Source organism: Dipteris shenzhenensis, chromosome 23 (assembly GCF_047967505.1).
Source record: "Dipteris shenzhenensis isolate YYH24624 ecotype China chromosome 23, Dip_SZ_1.0, whole genome shotgun sequence".
Classification (NCBI taxonomy): Eukaryota; Viridiplantae; Streptophyta; class Polypodiopsida; order Gleicheniales; family Dipteridaceae; genus Dipteris; species Dipteris shenzhenensis.
Window position 1 is genome coordinate 33484059 of NC_141618.1, and position 21460 is coordinate 33505518.

Consider the following 21460-nt stretch of genomic DNA (forward strand, 5'->3'; position numbering starts at 1 on the left):
TGGATATTTTCACACAGAGTTCAGATCCTGAAGTTGGCAGTCTTCATATTGTTGTGTCAAGGAGAGACTCAAAGACCTTTGTGATGCCTCCTCCTCAACCATCAAAGTTTCCAAAGCTGCAAAGTGCATTGGAGGCTCTTTTATATACTTGGGAGCAATTTCCTAGTGTGGTGGCAAAAAGGATGCATGCAAAGATAATGTTTGAGTACTTTCAGGATGCACAATATGCTCCTCATATTCAAGGATCTTCACATGAAGGAGATCAAAAAGCTCAGACTTCGATGTAGGGACAAGAAGAACAGGCACACTGTCACAAACGTGTAGAACATGAGCGCAAACTTCTAGAGCAAGAAATGGTGGATGTAACTAAGGATGATGAAACACAAGCCTTGAGTGCACGGGAATTAAAAAAAATTGAAGAAGATCAAGGTCGATCCACTGCAGTTATGCTAGAAGCTCTTGCTAGCAAACCATGACGTGAAATGCAAAAGGCTAGTATTGCAAGAGCCATGGTTCCAAGCAGTAAAAAAAGACATCGTCCCACTGTAGAGAGAGATAATGTGGATGAAAAATGGTTAAAAGAAGAGAAAGATGAAGAAGACTCAGAACCCGAGGCTGAAGATGATCAGGATGAACTCACATCAATCAAAAATCTTAATCTGTGTCTTAATGAAGTAGTTACAGATGATGATGTGGGATATATCTGGGGTCAAAGGACGTGGTTTGTGAATGCAAAGATGTGGAAGCTGCAGTTGTCTTTACTAATAGCTGAAGCCTTGATATATCCTATGCACTGCAAATATACGAGGCTTTGAGAGATGGTAAGAAACCTGTGGCAAGCAATGTGGTCTTGCGCCCAATAATGTTTTGTCCAATCAAAAATAGTTTTCTGGATCAAATAACATTTACAGGGCCTACACATTTCGAGGAAACCTTCAGTCGATTCTTTAAAGACACTCTTAAAAATATTCCACATGAACAAGGCGAAGAGGCACAAGGTGAGAATATGCTAAAGGAAGCAAAGAAGGAATTCCTCCTTCATTGCAGATTCCAGCCCATTGATGGTCAACATTGGGCTTATGCTTGTAATCAGATAGCAAAGGACGCAAAGGAGGTCAAAAGACTCACTTCAGAACAATTTGCAAAGATAAGTTCATTCCATTATTATCCTGCAACACTCTGTATATTCAAGCATGAGATCAAGTATTTGATTGAGTCCGAAAGACTTAATCATTATGTCCATGGAAACCGTAAGATATCCTCAACATCAGAGGTCTTACAGAAGGCAAGGGTTATATGGACAACATTTGGGTCTCCAAATCCTGATTTGAAGCGAAAGGTCACAAAAGCAGATGCCGATACACTCACGAACTTCTATACTTCTTTGAGTGTAGTTGTGCCTAGGGGAACTCAAGAGCGAGAAGAAAGTATGACAAGCCTCAAGGTGGTGAGGGATAGATATGCCGACTACACTTCTATCATATTTCATCCTGTTGAAGTGTTCAATGAGATGCTTGAAACGTGCATTGCTTGTGAGCATGGACAGTTGACCTATGAAGCTCCTTTGTTTATCTCCGAAAAGCTCGGGGGGGTCACTATGTATAAACCCTCTATATCACGTGCGTTCAAGACCTATATTTAAAATCCCTTATCTGTAAATTTTTTCATTAATAAAATGTACCCCTTTTCTATACAAATCTATAAATTTTTTCCAAAACTATTTTAAATAGTCCCTTATGTATATTTATTTCTGTAAATTTTAGGAATAAAAAATATCCTTCTGTTAAACTCACGTGATGGGGTTACATATGATGAATGACCCCCCCGAGCCGAAAAGTCAAAGGTAATGGATAAGAAGGAGTTGACGGCAAGGATGTGGAGGCCTATAAAGTACTTACTTGACAAGTATGCATCCATGGCAGCACAAAAAATTTTAAAGAAAGAATGGTTTTTTGGAAAAAAAGACAAAGACCACTGCATGGAAAAATGCATCAATGTACAGGTGAGGCGTGATGCAGTGCATAGTGCCATTAAGTATTTGCTGTCAGAGAAACAAATTCCACTTACTCATTGTAACATTGACTATAATGTGGTGAAGCATATAGCTTCTTTGTCAACACCCAAGGTAAAACTATGGGCAAACAGGTGGATAAAAAAGGATGAAGATGGGTCAGAAATAGTAACCTCTTATATGAGAAAAGAAATCCCACAATAGGTGGTTGCATATGTGGAAAGATTAATTAGCGAGATAAGGATGCCGACAGATATGCACCAAAGCTTTCAATTCAATGTAGAGGTTACGGCAGAGTCTGGAAAGCTTATGAACTTTAGGGGAGTCTCAGAAGATGACGTCTTCAAGAATGAGTCAGCATGGGATAAGCCACAACTATTCTTTATCAATGAAGTTTCTAGCGATGATATCCATAACTTCATTGATAGAATAGTATATACCACCATTAGCAAAGTGGCAATTTGCAACATTGTCATTTTTGTTGATAAAAAAGACAAAGAAGCCATGCAGGTTACTCTAGAGCGAGCATATTCATCAGATTTGAAGATCTATAGTGGTGTTTATGCAGCAAAGAGAGGCAAGAGAGAATGTGGCATTGCGATTCAATCTCTTGAATCATTCTTTTTGTGTATGCGGAGTCCCAACCCTGATCACTCCTTACAAAAGAACATAAGAGGGAATTCAAATAATTTGAGATTGATGCTAGAAGAGCAAGATATTCCCAGGTCCATACATTATCAAAAAAACAACTATGGAAGTCCTGCAAAAAGTGGGAGTCTCTTGCTTACCATGATGGAGAATTTGCTACCGGCAGGTTGGGAGGTCACCTTGTGCAGGATGGGATATTTATTTGAGGATCTCCTCAAAAAAGGCAACTCCACAAATATTATTGAAAATAACCATTTCATGGCTTATTTTAAGCTTCAAGCAGATCTAACCATAGGCTATGAAAAAGAGATAGACCACAAGGACACTGATGGCATGGATGATTACCTTGAAGATCATAATGTCCCAGTTGATGATGATGAAAAGATGGACTTACATGACCCGTTTAGAGAGAGGTTGGTGGATGAAGACAAACATGATGATGCCTTCTTTGATAATTACGGCTCGCAGGGTTATGAAAAAAGGCCACTACGACAATACTTAGCAGTATGAACTCTCTATTTCTCAACTAAATACAATTTTTTAAATAAGATTTAAATTTAAAGATAATGAATCTAATCTCTCATATTTGTTTATAGGCAATAGAGGGAGAAGAAATGGATGAAGTCAATATGGAGGCACTCCCTTCTACTTCAACAATGCAACCACCTCTAAATTTGATTGAAGAATCCCATGAGCACAAGAGCTTTAAAGACACCATGGAAAAGCAGAATGACCCCAAACATAGAATACAAGCTATGACAGAGACCCATTCTGCAAATTTAGCTGCATTGGATAAAATGGAGAGCTCATTTGAAGTTAGGATCGTTTTGAAACGAGAACCTCAATATTTGAGCTTTGGTAGAGAGGAGGTTTCAATCCTCTCCAATCCTTTAAAAGAGGTTAACGACAATGTTATCTTGGCCATTCTCAGGTAACTTTTGTTTATTTGTTGCTACTTCAATGAGCTAACATTTGTTTATTTATTTACAATGTAGTTATATATCAGTTTCCTAGTGCAAAATGCAAATCAATTCTATGAGCTAACGTTTGTTTATTTCTTGGTGCGGTGTAGTTATTTCTCAGCTTCCTAGTGTAGTGCAGCATCGTGTCTACATGCTCGATGCTCTTCTTTCTTCTATTCTTAGCTCTCCTCAAAAGACTATAGAAGATGTTTGTACCTGGTTAAGCCCTTTGAATTTAGATGGGGTGCAAGTCATCTTTATGCCTTATCATGAGGCGTAAGTATCAACTCTAACCTTATTTTTACTATTTCTTTGGAAAGTTTGTGTAAAACAATAATCATTTTTATTCTGGTCGTGTAGCTCACATTGGAGTCTGATCGTCTGGGACCTTGAACTCAACCGTTTATGGTTTGTGAATTCAATGGAAGGCTATCATGCCAACTCCCCAAGGTAATTATTCTCTTAATATTTTTAATACTTTCTTATTTTGTATCTTATGATCATGAAATATTAATATATTTAATATGTCATGATGGACAGTGCTGCATATCGGCTAGTATCTACTGTCAAAACAACCACGGAGCAACAAGACCAAGTAGAATTCAAAAGACGTCTACCAGTGGAGCAAAAAGATGGGCATAGCTGTGGGTGGAGAGTGCCTACAATTGCATGTTGTTTCTTAGAGAGATTTTGGATTTGGAGTTACCAGTCAAAATGGAATCATATACAGAAGCCGATCTGCTAGCATTTTGGGCTGAGAGTATTCAGCATCTAATTACTACCATTGGGAAACAACCTGAAAATATGACTACATTACAACATGTGTTTTTGCATTCCATATTGACTTTTTTATGAATCCTTGAATTTTTAGGGATGTACTTCCTTCATGCTCCCATGTCTCCAAAATCGTAAGTGTGTATGTCTCAGCTACTTCCTCTTCTAGTACAATGACCTTGTCCACGGTCCAACATCTCAAGTTCAACACTTTAATCTTTAGGGTCTCGAATGCTTGTTCAAGCCTTTAATTGGGATGTGTAAATCTCATAACTTTTTTATATTTTCCTCCAAGAGGAGAAGAGACTGAGTCTAATGAAAGCATGCTATCTTTATACTTCTATGATTATTTAAACCTTTATTTTTATTTGGGATGTGTAAATCTCATAACTTTTTAAATTTTTCCTCCAAGAGGAGGAGAGACTCACTCTAATGAAAGCATATATGAAACCTTACTTTTCAAATTTTTGCTCCAAGTGGAGGAGAGACTCACTCTAATGAAAGCATGTATGAAACCTTATCTGCTTGTTTAAGCCTTTATTTAGGATGTGTACATCGCATAACTTTGTTAGATTTTTATAGCAGAAGGAGGATGTAGAAGACATAGCAAGTGAAGAAGAATACGATGTAGACTACTCTCTCAATAAGATGAGTCATGAAAATATGAATCTATTGGAGCAGATTGGAAGTTCATTCACCGCTATGTTGTTAATTCGACAACAACCTCATTTTTTTGAATTTGGTGAAGAAGAGATTTCAATCCTCTTGAATCCTAAGAAAGAGGTTAATGTCAAAGTCATTACAACCATCCTCAGGTTTGATGCAGCCTTTTCCTTGGCTTTATACTTTGCTTATTTTGATTAAACCCAAGAAGCTAATACTTTTTTTTTTAATATAGTAATGTTATAGCAAATTTTCTGCAAAATATACAAAGCGTTTCATATATGCTCGATCCTCGTATTTCGGAAGTGCTTAGCAACAAAGAAGAAACCATAGAGGATGTTTGCAAGTGGTTGAAGCACGTTCCTATGAATGATGCACGAGTTATTTTTACAGCATATTATGAGAAGTAAGCATCAAACCCTACTTGTTTTTTCTATTGCATTGCTAGAATTGTCTCAAACACAGTAATTATTATTTATTGATAATGCAGCTCACATTGGAGTCTGGTAGTCATGGACATCTTTGTGAAGAAGTGCTTCTTTGCCAACTCAATGACATCCGTCCATGGCACTGTGTTAGAGTAAGTATAGACTACACTTGTCACTTCTTGACACGTAGATTGATATGCAATGCACATATTCACTGTTGTTATATGTTTTGATGTATAGATTAGCTCGAAAGTTAGTAGGTGCTATCGACACAGTAATGCGGCAATGTGACTTGGCACAACAAATAGAGTATATAACATGTCAGGTATCACATCAAGAGAATAGCCACATCTATAATTGTGGGTGGGCTACAATTGCTTTTTGGTACTTGGTCAAATTTTTGAGATACAAAATGACACAACACTGTCAACATATACGGATCTACATCTCTATGCATTTATAACATGTACCATTCGAGCAATTAAGGGAGACATTATGGACCCTCCCACAAGGCAAATAGATGATAATGGCTCAAAGGAGTGCGAAATGAATGCCGTCAGAGAGTCAAAGGGGATAGAAGACCTCAACTCTACAAACATGGCTTCATTGGAAGAATTGGGAAGCTCTTTTAATGTTAGGGTTATGATTCAACATAGACCTCAATATCTTGAATTTGTGGGAGAGGAGATTTCAATCCTCTCTAGAGCTTCAAATGAGGTCAATAACAACATTATGATGGCCATTCTCAAGTTTGATACAAACTTTTTCTCTCCTTGATAATTCAATATTTTGATTAAATCTAATAAGCTAATATTCATTTATTTGTTGGTGCAGTATAGTTATCTCACGATTTGGTAGAGCCGTACAAAACCGTGTGTATATGTTGGATTCCCTCCTTTCTCCTATACTTAGCGATAGCAGAAAGACAATAGCCGATGTTTGTAAATGGTTACAGCCTTTACATTTACATGGTGTGCGAGTCCTATTTATGGCATATCAGGAGATGTAAGTATCATGGCAACCTTTATTTTCATCTTATGCTGGCAACATTGTGTTAAATAATAATGGTTCTTAATTATTCGTGTAGGGAACATTGGAGTCTGGTGGTTTGGGACCTTGAAGACAACTATTGTTGGTTTGTTAACTCGATTGCAGGCTTCCATGGCTCAGTGCAAACGTAAGTATTCTATTAATCTATTGTTACTTCTATATTATGTACCTTATGTAATAGACACACTAAGTTTTTTTTTAATATGTCATGATGAGCAGGTCGATTGAGAAGTTGGTATCTGCTATTAGAGAAACAGGACAGTACAAAGACTCAGTAGACTTCCAAAAGCATTTAGTAGTAGAGCAGGAAGATGGGCATAGTTGTGGGTGGAGAGTTGCCTACAATTGCATGTTGATTTTAAAAGAAATTTTTTCACTTAAGCCACAGATCTCATTGGAAGACTCTTTGGAGCTCAAATATTCAGAGGAAGATATACAATTGTTTAAGGCTGAAATCATTCGAGACCTACTTACTGCCATTAGAATACAACGTGCAACTGAAGCAATATCAAAGCTTGCATTTAAGGAAGAGGAGACTGAGTCTACTGTGAAAGCACTGCACACTACAGAAGAAGTAGAGACTCAGTGTACACCTACAGCACCACAGCCTCCACTAGAAGTATCAGAAGAGTTGCCACATCCTCCGCTTGCATTTAAGGAAGAGGATACTGAGTCTACTCCGAAAGCACTACATACTACAGAAGAAGTAGAGACTGAGTGTACATCTAGAGCACCACAGCCTCCATTGGAAGCATCAAAAGAGTTGCCATAGTCTCCACTAGAAGCATAAGAAGAGTTGTGATGCATGTATGATGTTGTGTTTGTAGTTTTTGTTGATTATACACCAATTTGTGACTTATTACTTAATTGGCATTTACTGATGATATTTATATAATTATTTCATGCACACAATTTTATGATATGAATGTGTCATGATGTGATTATTTGGAAATAAATCCTTATGTGATGAGAATTTTGATATGAATATGTGATGATGTAATATTTGTAATATATTTCACTCGCAAGTATCAATTCCCACTGCTCCACTCACTTAAAGTACAACATTCCCAATGCTCTGCAAAATTTTATTCAGTTGGACAGTCTCCACTCACTTAAAGTAGAGCATTCCCAATGTTTCTCTCACTTTATTCCAACCCTTATCCTTATCATAGTGAACACATCGTGCCTTAGTGCACTTGTATTCTTCCATCCTAGTCCTTCCACAAACGCTCTCTTATTTCTTACATCCTAGTCCTTCTGATTAACTTGTATTCGTCTTTCACTTTACATCTTCCCTCACTTTCTATCCCTTCAAGACACTCTCTTATTTCTTACATCCTAGTCCTTCTAATTAACTTTCGACAAGGTTCTCCTTTGACACACATGGAGACAGAGGAATTTGATGCACAAAGGCATGCAGAGAGGGAGGAGACTCTCAAGATAGCAGAGAGTGAAAAACTTTTAAGACGTATGATAAAAGCATGACAAGATCTCTTAGACTTCTTAAGTAACCTTTGTTATCGCAGCTCTTGTCATGGGCGATTTGATGCGGATGCTAAGAGAACAATAAGAGCCTCACAGAGAAATTATAAAGAAACGATTTGTGATTGCTTAAATTTCTTCTTTGCTTGTAATTATGTTGAGGACACAGCTGTGGAGGCAGTGAAAGATTGGGTTATTGAGAAGATAAGAGAGACCAATGATGAGATCTTCTAGACTTTGGGTGATTAAGAAGATAAGAGAGACTGTATTAAGGTGTTTTTTGACACCATATGGCTTTGAGTTATATGATCTACTTCTTGTACAAATGTGATGTGCTCTTTTTGAAATGTACTCTAGTTTTAATAACATGTCACACCATTTTTTCTAATTTGATTTTTTTAAATCTTACTTTTTGTCTCTTTTAACAATGTGATGTCCTCTATTTTTAATGTACTCTAGTTTTAATAACATCTCACGTCATTTTTTCTAATTTGATTTTTTAAAATCTTCCTTTTTGACTCAATGTTTTGTTTTATAAGAGCCTCTTTTTTTTTAATGTTTTATCCAAAATTATCTCACAAAATGAATTTGGACAGTGCACGAGTCCAAAATTAATGAAATAGGTGTTTGTTCCTCCTGCATGGTATAATGACTTATCTAGTTGGACTAGTACACAGAACTCTCGTATGGTGAGGAATCAGTTGCCGAAATGGCATATTCTAGATTCTTCCACCATGGATATTTTTATCAAAGCTATACTTATATATGAATATAAAATCTTGGCAGAAGTTTGAGCTTTTTTTCTTAGTTTCACAATATTGATAGAACATAGTAGACTTTTACATAATATCTTTTAAATTTTCAAGTAGAAGATGTAAATCTTGGCAAAACTGTAATTTTTTTATCATAAAAGTTTCAAATCCAGGCAAACATTTCAACATTTATTTTTATGAGGGCATACAAATTTTGGACACCAATATAAAAAGTTCATTTCTTAATGAAACTAAAGCAAAAGAAACATCCAAGCCTCCCACTAACCAGGTGGCTCATCAATAATCACCTGGTTCATAGGTGTGATCTGAGTGGTGGATTTTGAGGGCCTAAACTAGTGGTGATAATGGAAGGTTTTGATCCCTATATTGCTCTGGTTGGCCGAGGGGGACCCTTTAGTTAGTTGTCCCTCAACTATATTAATTTGGTGGCACAGGTAAGATTAAGGGATGCCTCTCTTGATTCATAAGTTGGGGAATCAACTTCGGATACTGACATTGAGATGTCTCATGATTTCCCCATCTTAAACAATGGGACAGTAGAATGCCGGCCTAGCCCTAAGGTGGGGGCACTCATTTGTTGAGTGATTACCCCGTGATTGCCGATGCAAAGTCCACACAACATAGTCTTGTCTAGGAAAGAAATACGGATTGTTATGGAATTCTCTTGCCAATACTCCCTTAAGTTGTTGGGCCACTCAGTTCAAGAGATTAGTGACCATCTCATCTAGGTTTGCTCCCTTAGCAAGCGGAGTTGCTTCCTTGGCTGCACCCATACTAATGGTTTTTCCTATGTGAGATACATTGGATGGAGCTACTGGCAACTTTTTTTTCGCCCTTGTCCTTCATATTGTCATCTAATAGTACAACCATCATGTTGCACAACTCAAAAAACATGGGGTTCAGGGTGAACATATGATCATGCAACTTCACATCCCTTGACCCAATGAGGAAGCATGGCAGTAATAATTTATCACTCATCCTTTCATGAGGCTCGCTCTAAGAATTCAAGTGTTTAATCCTTGCAATATATTCCCATAATGTCTCATGTCCCTTCTACTTAACCTCATACAACTAGTTGATAGTGCTCCATTTGCGACAAGTGGGGGCAAACCCTAGATGCCCTTCTAGTGAAATAAGGTTGGCAAAGGCTCGATCGTCAGATATCTTGGTGTCCCATTAGGGGTCGGCATTACATTAAGGCAAAGATTTTACTGGTTTAGAGAGACATTTTGGAAAAAAATCAAAGCATGGGACGTTGCAATGTTGGGCTGGAATGCCAAGGTTCTAATAGTCAAGCATGTCTTAGTCCACTACAACAACCTAACTCACCACACTTTGGCAATTCAGAAAATGTCAATAGCCTGAGATTGAGAAGATGCTGAAAGATTCATTTGGGCAAAAGACAGAGAGAAACATCATTGGCATTATATCCCATGGTATTCCACGAGAGTATCGAAAGCCACTAGAGGGTTGTTCATCCTTGACATTGATCTTAGAAATGTTGCTTCCATTGGTAAATAATTTCCAAGAATTTGTATGTGCAATGCACCTTGGGTTCAATATTCTCAGTGGTTCTTGGAGAATGCTAAGGGTAGAGGGGTTGGGGTCTAGAAGGAGATGCCTTGGTATGACATATTACGCTCCTAATTCCTCGCCAAGATTTTAGGCTCTAGCTTGGCATAAGGGTTGGTGGATGCTTGGAAAGGTCATAGCTCATTAATGCAATGGAAAGGATGAGCCAAGATGAGATGGCTTGAGGGGGGATGCAAGTTTTCAAGAGGGAATTTGGTGAAGTTGGGTTGTTACTTACCAAGGAAACACCTAGCTTGCATTGAAAATGGATCTCAACCAGGGAAACACCTTGAGAGTGCTCTCAACGGAAGCAAGAACGGAAGAGGGAGAGAGAGAAACAGAGAGCCACACAAGTTTTGGTGGGTTCAGAACCACCCTCATCTTCTTTTTCATTCATTTATATATGTGTTTGAGTATTGTACATAACCGAGGTAAAGGCACAGTGACCTTCAACCCCCACAACCTCCCACTTAAAGGACAATGTGCCTTTAAGGGAGAACAACCAGTGAGCATACTATCCAATGCCCATCAATACACGACAATACTCAAACCGCTGACTAGGTAGACTCTTCGTCAGCATATCTGCAGGGTTATCATCTGTATGAACCTTGACAAGCTCTATGTGCTTGTCCTCAAGTACCTCCCTGATGAAATGGTACCTGACCTCAATGTGTTTGATCTTTACATAAAAGACCGGATTCCGTGCTAGCTTAATAGCACTCATGGAATCACTATGCAATGTCGGTACACCTGTATGAATCCCCAAATCTCCCAATAGCCGATCAAGCCATATAGCCTCCTTGCAACCCTCTGTGGCTACAACATACTCAGCCTCTGTGGTAGACAAAGCAACGCACTTCTGTGCACGAGACATCCATGACACTGCACCACCTGCAAAGGTGAACACATAACCAAAAGTGGATCTCCTACTATCCACATACCCTGCATAGTTTGAATCTGTGTACCCATGTACACGCATGTCTCCTCTACCAAAGTAGATGCACATCTCCTTGGTACCCTTCATGTACCTCATGATGCACTTAACTGCCTCCCAATGCCTCTTTCCTGGATTAGCCATATACCAACTAACAACTCCCACTGCAAATACAATGTCTGGTCTAGTAGCTATCATAGCATACATAAGACTCCCAACCGCTGATGCATAAGGAACCTTGGCCATCATGGCCCTTTCCTCATCTGATTTGGGACCATCTGTATGACTCAGTTTCACATATGGAGGCAATGGAGTACTCACTGCCTTCCCCCCCTCCATATTGAAACACTGCAATACTTTTGTAACATACTCTTTTTGTGAAAGCCAAAGGAGTTTCCTACTCTGATCACGCGTGATGTGCATACCAAGAATATGACCTACAAGTCCCAAATCCTTCATATCAAAGGCCTCATGCAACTTGGCCTTTAATGCTTCTAGCTCATAAGTATTCTTGCCAGCCAATAGCATATCATCCACATATAGTGCCAAGATTATCAGGCTATTATCCTTAGCCCTTTTAGTGTAGAGGCAGTGATCAATTTCACTCCTTCTAAAACCTTGGGACCGAATGAAAGCATCAAACTTCTGATACCATTCTCTAGGTGCTTGCTTAAGACCATAGAGACTCTTCTTCAGCTTGCAAACTAAATGCTCTTTGCCATTTTCTTCAAAGCCTTCCGACTGCACCATGTAAATTTCCTCATGCAAATCCCCATGCAAGAAAGCTGTCTTGACATCCATTTGCATAAGCTCCATATCCTCTGATGCGACTAGTCCAAGCATGCATCTAAGTGTGGTCATCTTCACAACTGGAGAGAATATCTCATCAAAGTCCACACCCTTCTCTTGCTTGAACACTTTGGCGACCAAACGGGCCTTGTACCTAGGCACATCATCACCTATGACCTTCATTTTGTAGACCCATTTACATGGCAATGCTTTCTTTCCATGTGGCAAAGAAACCAAGTCCCAAGTCTTATTCTTCATAAGTGAACTCATCTCTGATTGCATAGCATACTCGCACTTGTGTTGATCCTCGCGCATCATAGCCTCTCACATGTTTCAAAATAAATGCAGACCCATTTGCAAAAGAAAACTTTATGTCACCTACTCCCACTATGTCACATGCATAGTCATTTCCAAGGTGCACACAACCTGTCTTTCCACTATCATAAGTGGAGAACCATTCCCTATGGGGAGTAACATGGAATGAAGCACCAAAATCCAAAATCCAATCCTGGGAATATGCATCATCTGAAGTGGTAAGCAACTTTGCAGATAAACTAGACATGAAGAGAACGTCATTGTCACTATCATGTGTGACTGCATTGATCTCCTCAATCTTCATTTTTCCTTTGTCCTCCCTTGGACTCTCTTCCTTTTGATTTGCACCCCAATTTGCATTCTTTTTCTAATCCTTTTGCTCTCTTTTCAGCTTGTAGCAATCCTTTTTCATATGGCCCTTCTTGCCATAGTGGTAACACTCAATGTTCCGTGCCCTGGATTTGCTACGAGACTTCCCTCTTTCTTGGGACTTCCCCCTGAATTGTGATCTGCCCCTTTGCACATTTAAGGCTGCATCTTGCTTGTTGCCGTCCATAGACTTCCGTCTAATCTCCTTGGCCAACAAGCTACGGGACAACATCATCAAATTTCAGTACTCCACCAGGTGCAAAGTTACTGACAGCTGTACGGAAGGTATCCCATGAGGATGGCACTGAAATAAGAGAAATATTGTCTTAGTCTCCGCATCAAAATTCATCTTCTGAGCTTGAAGCTGGCTGAAAATAATATTGAATTCATTCAAGTGAGAAGCAATGGAGACCCTTTCCTTCATCTGCAGCTCAAACAACCTCTTCATGAGGTAAACTTTATTAGAGGCAGTTTCCTTTTCATAAGTGGCACACAGTTTCTTCCACAAATCTTCCGTAGTCTGCTCATTTACTACTGTGAAATAAACTGACTCTGCAAGATGAAGTCTAATCATCCTCAGACATATTTGCAGGCTTAGCTTCAATCCCTACCAAGGGTTTAATCTGCTTCTTTTGAATAAGCACATCCCTTATTTGTTCTTTCCACAAAGAAAAGTTTGTCCCATCAAACTTTTTAATGCTTAAAAACTTTTCAGACATGGAAGAGATGCCATGATGAAATGAAGCAATAATCTTAAATGCTAGTGCCTACAAGAGAGAATCACACCAAATCCCAGGTGCACCCAAATGTGTATGCCACAATAGAGTGAAATATCACCAAAATTCATGTCTCAAAGCATCTGACTCATGTGCATATACTATGCATCCATATGAGCAAATCTAGCCCAAAAGAAAATGCCAACTGCAATGGCAATCCAAAATGCCAATAAGTGCCAAATGACTCAAGCATAAACACCATCCACTGGCATATGCATTAATAATATCTCATCCAAGAGAGCATAGCACTATCAGTGCATCACATCACCTGCAATGTGTCAAAGCCATCCCTCAGCATAAAATAGCATCCACGTGCAAAGCATCCATAAAAATAGCATCCCACAAGGCAATTTGGGCCTATCAGTGCATCCAATAAGGACCGCAATGCATCCAAATGGCCTATAAATCATCCACTACAACCCAATGCACACCATGAATGGGCGCACACTACTCAAACTGCAACCAGAGTGATCTGCATAAGGTATGCTCAAGAAATCATAGTCCCACGGTAATGACCGCTACTGAAAATAGAACCTAAGATGCCTCAAAACATGGGCACCATTGCATAATCGGACTCAGCAAGAAAATCTGCAAATATCTCTCTTCTACCGGAACTCCAAAATCCCAACCGATGAGTGAGAAATGGGAGTCAACACTTATCCACTGCCATGTGGCATAAATCTAAGGTTTCAAAACCTTAGAATGAAAGATGCATAACAGAGAGACGAAATCGAATACATAGAGATCCATAACTCTGAAAATCCTCCATCGAATCGCATAAGAACTGATAGGTAGAGGTTTTTGGCCGTCCGAACGCAATGGGACAGACGGTTTTGGAAACCGTGGTCTCAATCACTGGGTCCAACACATAGACTGAAAAACGTTTTTGGAAACAGAGCTGTTTGTAAACTCCACCGGAGTGTGAATGATGAGCAACATAGAAGTTTTAGCACCTCCTGAGTCCACCGGGACTGACAGATCTGCAAATGATTGCTCCAAACTTGAGTTCCAACACCCGGGCAGAAAAACGCAGAAACTGACACATTGAGTCAGAAATCCAATGAAATGATCCCAGATTCAAGAATGAAGGTGTTTCCAAGCTCCTAAAGTGAAGTGGACACCAAAAGCAAGCAATAGTTGCCTCTACAAGTCAATACGGAGTCTCTGTTATCGAATGGAACAAAAAACGACTTTTTCTTTGAAAACACTTAACAGGCTCTCAAAACCACTTCGCAAAACCAAAGTGACTTTTCCAAATGTTCCTCCAAGGTCTCTGCACACTCGGATGCAAGTAAAGTCACCCACAAAACTTCCCACAGAGTTTCTCCTTCCTCCCACAGAGCTACTGAGCTTCTAGGCATTCATGCACACTCAGCTAGATCACCCGGGCTCTGATACCAGTTGAGAGTGCTCTCAACGGAAGCAAGAATGGAAGAGGGAGAGAGAGGAACAGAGAGCCACACAAGTTTTGGTGGGTGCAGAACCACCCTAATCTTCTTTTTCATTCATTTATATATGTGTTTGAGTATTGTACATAACTAGGGTAAAGGCACAATGACCTTTAACCCCCACACACCTCTACATAGTTGTTGTGATATCTATACAGCATGGATGAATTTTTCAACTTAGTTTCATTAAGAAGCTAAACTTTTATATTGTGTTTGAAATTTTGTATGCCCTAATAAAAATAAACATTTGAAAGATTCGCCAGGATTTGAAACTTTTCTGCAAAAAAATTTTAAGTTTCGCCAGGATTTACATTTTTTATTTCAAAAATCAAAAGAAAATATATTAAAGTGTATTGTATCCTATTAATATTGTGAAACTAAAAAATTGGACTCGATAAATTTTCGCCAAGATTTATATTAATATATAAGAATAACTTCGACAAAAACATCCATGCTCAATAGACAAAGGGGGTAAGACAATGAATCCATATTTGCGATTCCATGAGAGCTAGATGTCAAAAGTATGGGGCTCTTAAGTGATAACTTAGCTCTATCACATAGAGAAACAAAGGTCCTATGTGGTGTGCTACGAAATATGTCTGATGTGGTTGGCCAAAACAATATGTAATGTCAGCATCTTGGAAAGTGAACTAGGTTTAGCCCTTTTAAGTTTCTAGGGATGAATGTCATACCATATATGTCAAGGAGGCTACTCCTTCGTAAGATAGTTGTAACACAATTAATAAATCTAGGATTTCAAATAAGAAAAAAGTTTATTGCATCCTTTTAAACAGATGTTGCACATTACATGGTGGAAAAGCTAAATCTTATTCATTTTGGGTTTTCAATACTAAGGTTTTACTTCTATAGAAATTATTCAAAGTCTTAAATAGGGGTGTTTTATTATGCTACATGGACCATATATAGGAGGTTTTCTTGAAGTTCATGCATGCAGGTGATGTCCCCCTTATACTAAGAGTGAATCCCCCAGGATTGGAAGCCACTTGCCCCTCTAATATTATGGGCTGTCTGTTTTCATACTAACTTTAGCAAAGCAACCATTTCCCACTTGAGTGTCCAAACCAAGTAGGACCAAGGCCATTAAGTACAAAAATAATCTTTTACAACTGACAAAATTGAATCTATCTTCTTCTATACCTCAATCATGAATGATCCTTTTTCAAAAAATATATGACAAAGGGGGTATTTACTTTGTGTTTGGCCAAATGGGTCATAAAAGGCACTTGAGCCAAGAAAAAAGTGTGCAAATACTTTATACTAAATAGGATGAGGTTATGGCAAGGCTCATGAAGAATCAGATGTCTAATTACCCCTCTAATTCTACGATGGATGTTACTTTTTCACACTTTCCTTACCAAACTAGGTGGGTAAAGCCCCTTGAGTCAAACAACCATCTTGCAAGGAGCCATTCTTCACTCCATTGTCCAAATAGGGTAAAGCCCCTTGAGTTATAAAAGAATTTTGCGAGGCCTATAAAGTTGACATATTTGAGATTATGTCAAGAGAACTTGAGATTATGTCAAGGAAGTTGAGAGGAAGTTGTAGAACCAAAATTATTTTACTCGTCTAAATCATCCATTAATGTCCTTTTCCACACTTCTTACTCTTTTTCCCTTTTTACACCATAGAATCACTTAAACATTTCATAGAAGAGAACTTTGATCTCTCTCTCTCTCTCTCTCTCTCTCTCTCTCCTCGATTGTGGTGCACCTTACCTCAACATGCTAAGTATAGGAGCTATGGACTATAATCTTGTTGAGTGAAGAGCACTTGTGACTCTTATAATCTTTTATACACAGATAAATGCGCAAGAAAGCTATTCAAAACACTATCATTACAAAACCCTAGAATGTCAGTATAATTACAAGTATCGCCACTTTAATAACATTTATCACCAGCTTTAAAGTTAATCATATCATCAAATGGATTTATATTGCCGATTCCAAGCCATGTACCACTAATATAATGCTACTACTGTGGGTATATCTATCCAATTCGTCCATGAACTTTTTAGGTTACCAATGTGGTTGTAATATTTTAATGCATTTTGGAAATGAAGTTAACGCTCATGAATAATAGGTTTATGCAAACATGAAAATGTTAACAAAATCCCTGATTGGGATTTGCTTGAGCTATGGTTTGCTCAAGTTACCTATATACAATAAATGCTCTAAACCTCACGAAAAAATGGTGCACCCAAGCTTGCATTGACCTCAAAACCATCCTTTATGTATCCTTAGAGCAATTCATAAGATATATAGCTAGAGGAAGGGGACGATAAAGTGACATAATATTGGAAAGAGCTTTATATAACTCTAATAGTTAAGTGTTGCTATGACAAGCCCTGACATTAGGGCGACTAATCCAACTCTTTTAGCAAAGCCTTTGCAATGACAATAGCAAAGATAATTATGGGAAACATGCAAACACTTGATTCAATGTCAATTATTTATTCATTGTATATAAGGGACAATAAGTGCCCATGATTAAGACATAGTGAGAAAGTGATCATTTCTCACGGAGTAGATGAGAAGAAGAGTACATAAGGCTTGCCAACTAATAACCAAGGAAGGTGAGATGGGCAAACATGAAATGTGGAAGAAAACCTCTCAAAGTGTGGGTTACATGATTGGATTCTAGATTCAATGTTGCACATGAAGCCCAAGTTTAATAACAAGTGAAATGGTAAAATTTTCATTTTGGGATGAGAAGTTTTCCTTTTGAAGGGCATAAAAATCCCATAGTTTCATCCTCCTAGTTGTGTCTAGCATGCAAATTTCTTTCCCCTAGATTTTGAATTGAGAGTATTCATGGGAAAATGATCCAATAAGGAACCACAAAAGCCAATGGAGATTGAATTGTGGTTCTCAAGGTCCATGCCCAAGTTGAGCATGCATGATGTTTTACCTACTTGAAGATGTAGAAAACTAAAGAGAAGGGCTTGTAATGCTGTAGTAAGAGAAAATGTGGATAAAAAATTTGCAAACTAAATTGCAAAATCTTTATTGCAACTAGGAAAAAATTAATAATTGGACGTTATAAAACTAAGGGCCCCACTACCAATTAAGAAGGACAATTATGGATTTTATCAGATTTCACATTCCAATTAAGATTCAAGATGCTTTAATTATGTTGAATCTCTTAAAGTCAGGTTAAAGATGCTTGAAAGATTTAACTCCTTGGATATAAGTATTGTAAGGACCTTTTATGAAAGCAATAACTTAAACAATAGCAAACGAGCATTTAGCTTAATTGTGGACAATGGAAATGCCACTCTAATTAGGGATTTTGTTAAAAGTATTTTTTGGGTAGTCGTTTGAAAACCCTTGAAAAGAAGAAGACAACGTGATCATAAGCTCATAGAATGGCCGTCGCAATATAAAAATAAATCATTTGTGAAAAAAGATTTAAAATTTCTGATTAAGATTACTATGTGCATAACATAATGGGTACTAGTGGAAATGAAATTGCATTGTTAAGATCAACTTTAATGTAACTAAAGTAGTTATGTTGGAGCTATGACTTAGGGCATTCACCCACATGAGCGATCGTAGGCATTCGATTCCTCTTGGAAAGGAAACCTAGTACTCAAACAGTTTGGGCATTCGCCCACATGTGTGATTGCCGACGTTCGATTCCTCTTGGAAAGGAAACCTAGGCCACAAGCTACATGTATGTGTGTGTGTAAAAGAAGTAGTTATGCTTATAAGTATATGATGGTTGGTGGGGAAAGGCCTACCCACATGAAATGTGGGTGAGTAGGACTTGAGCCATGTGGATGATTTGTGAGAATAAAAGAAAAACCATTAAAAAGAGAACATAATGGCAGGTGGGGGAGAAAGGCCCTTAGCTTTGAAAACATAATCGTAGGTGGAAAGGACTCTCTTAGCTTGGAGAACTTTGAGGTTTTTTGAATTTCTAGTGATTCTTTTTTGTCGTTTTTCAAGCTTAAAAGTTAATGCAGTGTAAACTAAGGGACACCTAAGGGGACATCAAGGTCCTAAGGTCAGAGTCGCCTTATTACCTAGGAAGTGGCCTTGTAACTTGAGATTAGAGGTAAAAAGGTGTTCGTGACCTAAGAAATAATTCAGGGAGGTCACGTCAGCATTGGATAGGGATGAGGGAAGCTATTTTCCAAAAAAATGGATCATTGCTTGCTATAGTAAGAGGTCATTTTTCGGCCTCCCTCCCAAAAAATAGCCTTCCAGCTTCACTCTTCAACTCCACCACTCATTCGTGGGACGAACAATGCTGGAGGTGGGCTAGTGCAACACCAACATTCAAGGACATGTAATTCATCTTGGGGATGGTGCTTGAAAGTTACATCGAAGCTTTGACCATTGGGTAAGCATGCAAAACTACCTAGCTATATGCAGGGCGTTCTTCCACCATTTAATTGGAGTGTTAACCGTGCGTGTGTGTCCCAAGGTGTGCTACTGGGTGGAATTTAAAAAAAGGAAAGGGGATGGCAAAACCTTGTATTGTGGGTGCCTTGGTGTGTGAGTTGCTCTTGTCTTGTGTTATGAAGAGTGCTAACCGTGCTTGTGTGTCCCAAGGTGTGGTACTGGGTGGAATTTAAAAATAGGAAAGGGGATGGCAAAACCTTGTATCGTGGGTGCCTTCTGAGTGAGAGTTGCTCTTGTCGTGTGTTATGAAAAACTAAAAGGCCCTTAAGATAAGAAAATGGCCCGTTATCCTATATACATGAACGTTAAAAAGAGTGCTAATTTCTAAGACTCTTAGGAACTTAAACTCAAAGTGTATTAACTTTTAAGACTCTAAGACCGTTAGGAGCGCTGCTTGTACTCAAGCTTGAGGCTATCGCCCTCCTACCATATCCTCACGACATAGCTAGCTCTTCTCTAAGCACCTCCAAACTGCTACCACGTGAATAGTTCCTCATCTACCTTCTTTGCTCTCTCACCCACCTCCTCCAGATCATACGTTTTTGAACCTCCAGTCGCTTGAGCTCATTCGTAAGGAACCTTCCCCCCTGCAGATTTGCTCTTTTACCTCTTGTATTTGCCCAGAATGTGTCTCATTGCAGCTCAGTTCCCCCTTAACCGTAGAGTTTCAGCCGTTCCCCTTAGAAATCGCTTGCAGATTTGGTCGGTAGTGACTTTTCTTCTGCCCATTTGGATCGAAGCCGCATGCTCTCATTTTGGTTGTGCTCTATCTTTGCTGCAGCTCATTTCCTTGTCAGATATGCTCACCAACATCCCCGACCAATGACATTTGAAATCAGCGTTTGGATCTCGGTTCCCGCGGCGATTCTCCTGGTTGCTCTGTGTCTGTTGTGCGTCTGCTTCTGTAGGCCTTAAGGTGTGGATCCGCTAGTATCAAGAGCGCAGGCTTCTCGGCCTCCCATTGTTCCCGTCGACTGCTGTAAGTTGTCTATCGATGGGTTGATCTAAGCAACTTATTAAATCGGTCACCTCAAACTATGTTTTCCATCACAGAACTTTGATCTGCAGAAGCTCGAAATGGCCGTCGGAGTAAGCATCTGGATCTCATTTCCGGCGCTGATAATCTCCATAGCCATATGCTTCTGTTGCTATTTTCTGGGCAAGAGCCACGGGCGGAAGGAAAGGTCATATGGAGCGCCAGCACCTCCGACTGGAGCGTATGTTCAAAACCCAATTGAGATGCAGAGGGTTTAGGCAGATTGAAGCCAACAAGAGCACAAAACATGTGTCTCTTCCCGTCTGGTAATGTGCTGCATCTCCTCTGCTTACAAGAATGTGGTTAACCTATGCCTCTTATCCTGCTACCACATTCTTGCCTTCCATTCTTGGAACTCTTGCAGAAGATAGATAGGCATTCATAGCCATAAACTATGTTTACGTACCTCCTAGATCTTATTAATAAATCGTACTTCGCAAATCATGGGGTTTTATCCACCCAAATCTTGTGTGTTTATAAAGTCCCATTGGAGTATATTTTCTAAAAAGGAATAAAAGGAGGAAACCTACCATGATTTATTTATTAGATATTCCAAATTCAATAAAGAACTCAAGCCACTTGTAAAGGACTTTTCACAGGGTGACCATGGCTCGCTATTTTATCTCAAATAAATTTGTGATTCCATGGGTTGTTGTCTTGTTCCAAAGTTTTTGTGAAACCTTTGACAATTACTTCTATGATCCTATTTCAAAAGTCTTAACAACCTAGTTTGAAGGAAGACCCATTTTATATACAACATATTTAGTTGTAAACAAATACATGCTCACAATGTCTTAACCTCATCTTGCCTACTTTGTCATAAACTTGTACATGGACTTGACAAGTAAACTTGTACATGACAAAGTAGGACCTCCCACTTTGTATTCGTTCTTATGTTTACTTGTCAAGTTCATGCTCTTTTCTATTGTAATATAGAGGAACCATCATTTCCTTCTCATAATGCCCAAATAGGTTTATCTTACAGTGTTAGTAAGTAAAATAT

The 21460-nt window shown here is 38.8% G+C and overlaps 1 long non-coding RNA gene across 1 annotated transcript; it reads left to right on the forward strand.

Annotated features, from left to right (window-relative positions):
- The first annotated feature begins 19806 nt into the window (after positions 1–19806).
- Positions 19807–21025, forward strand: LOC147887281 (uncharacterized). Its single transcript, XR_015543237.1, has 3 exons — positions 19807–19991; positions 20203–20400; positions 20475–21025. It is a non-coding gene; the product is annotated as an uncharacterized LOC147887281 (long non-coding RNA).
- The last annotated feature ends 435 nt before the right edge of the window (positions 21026–21460 follow it).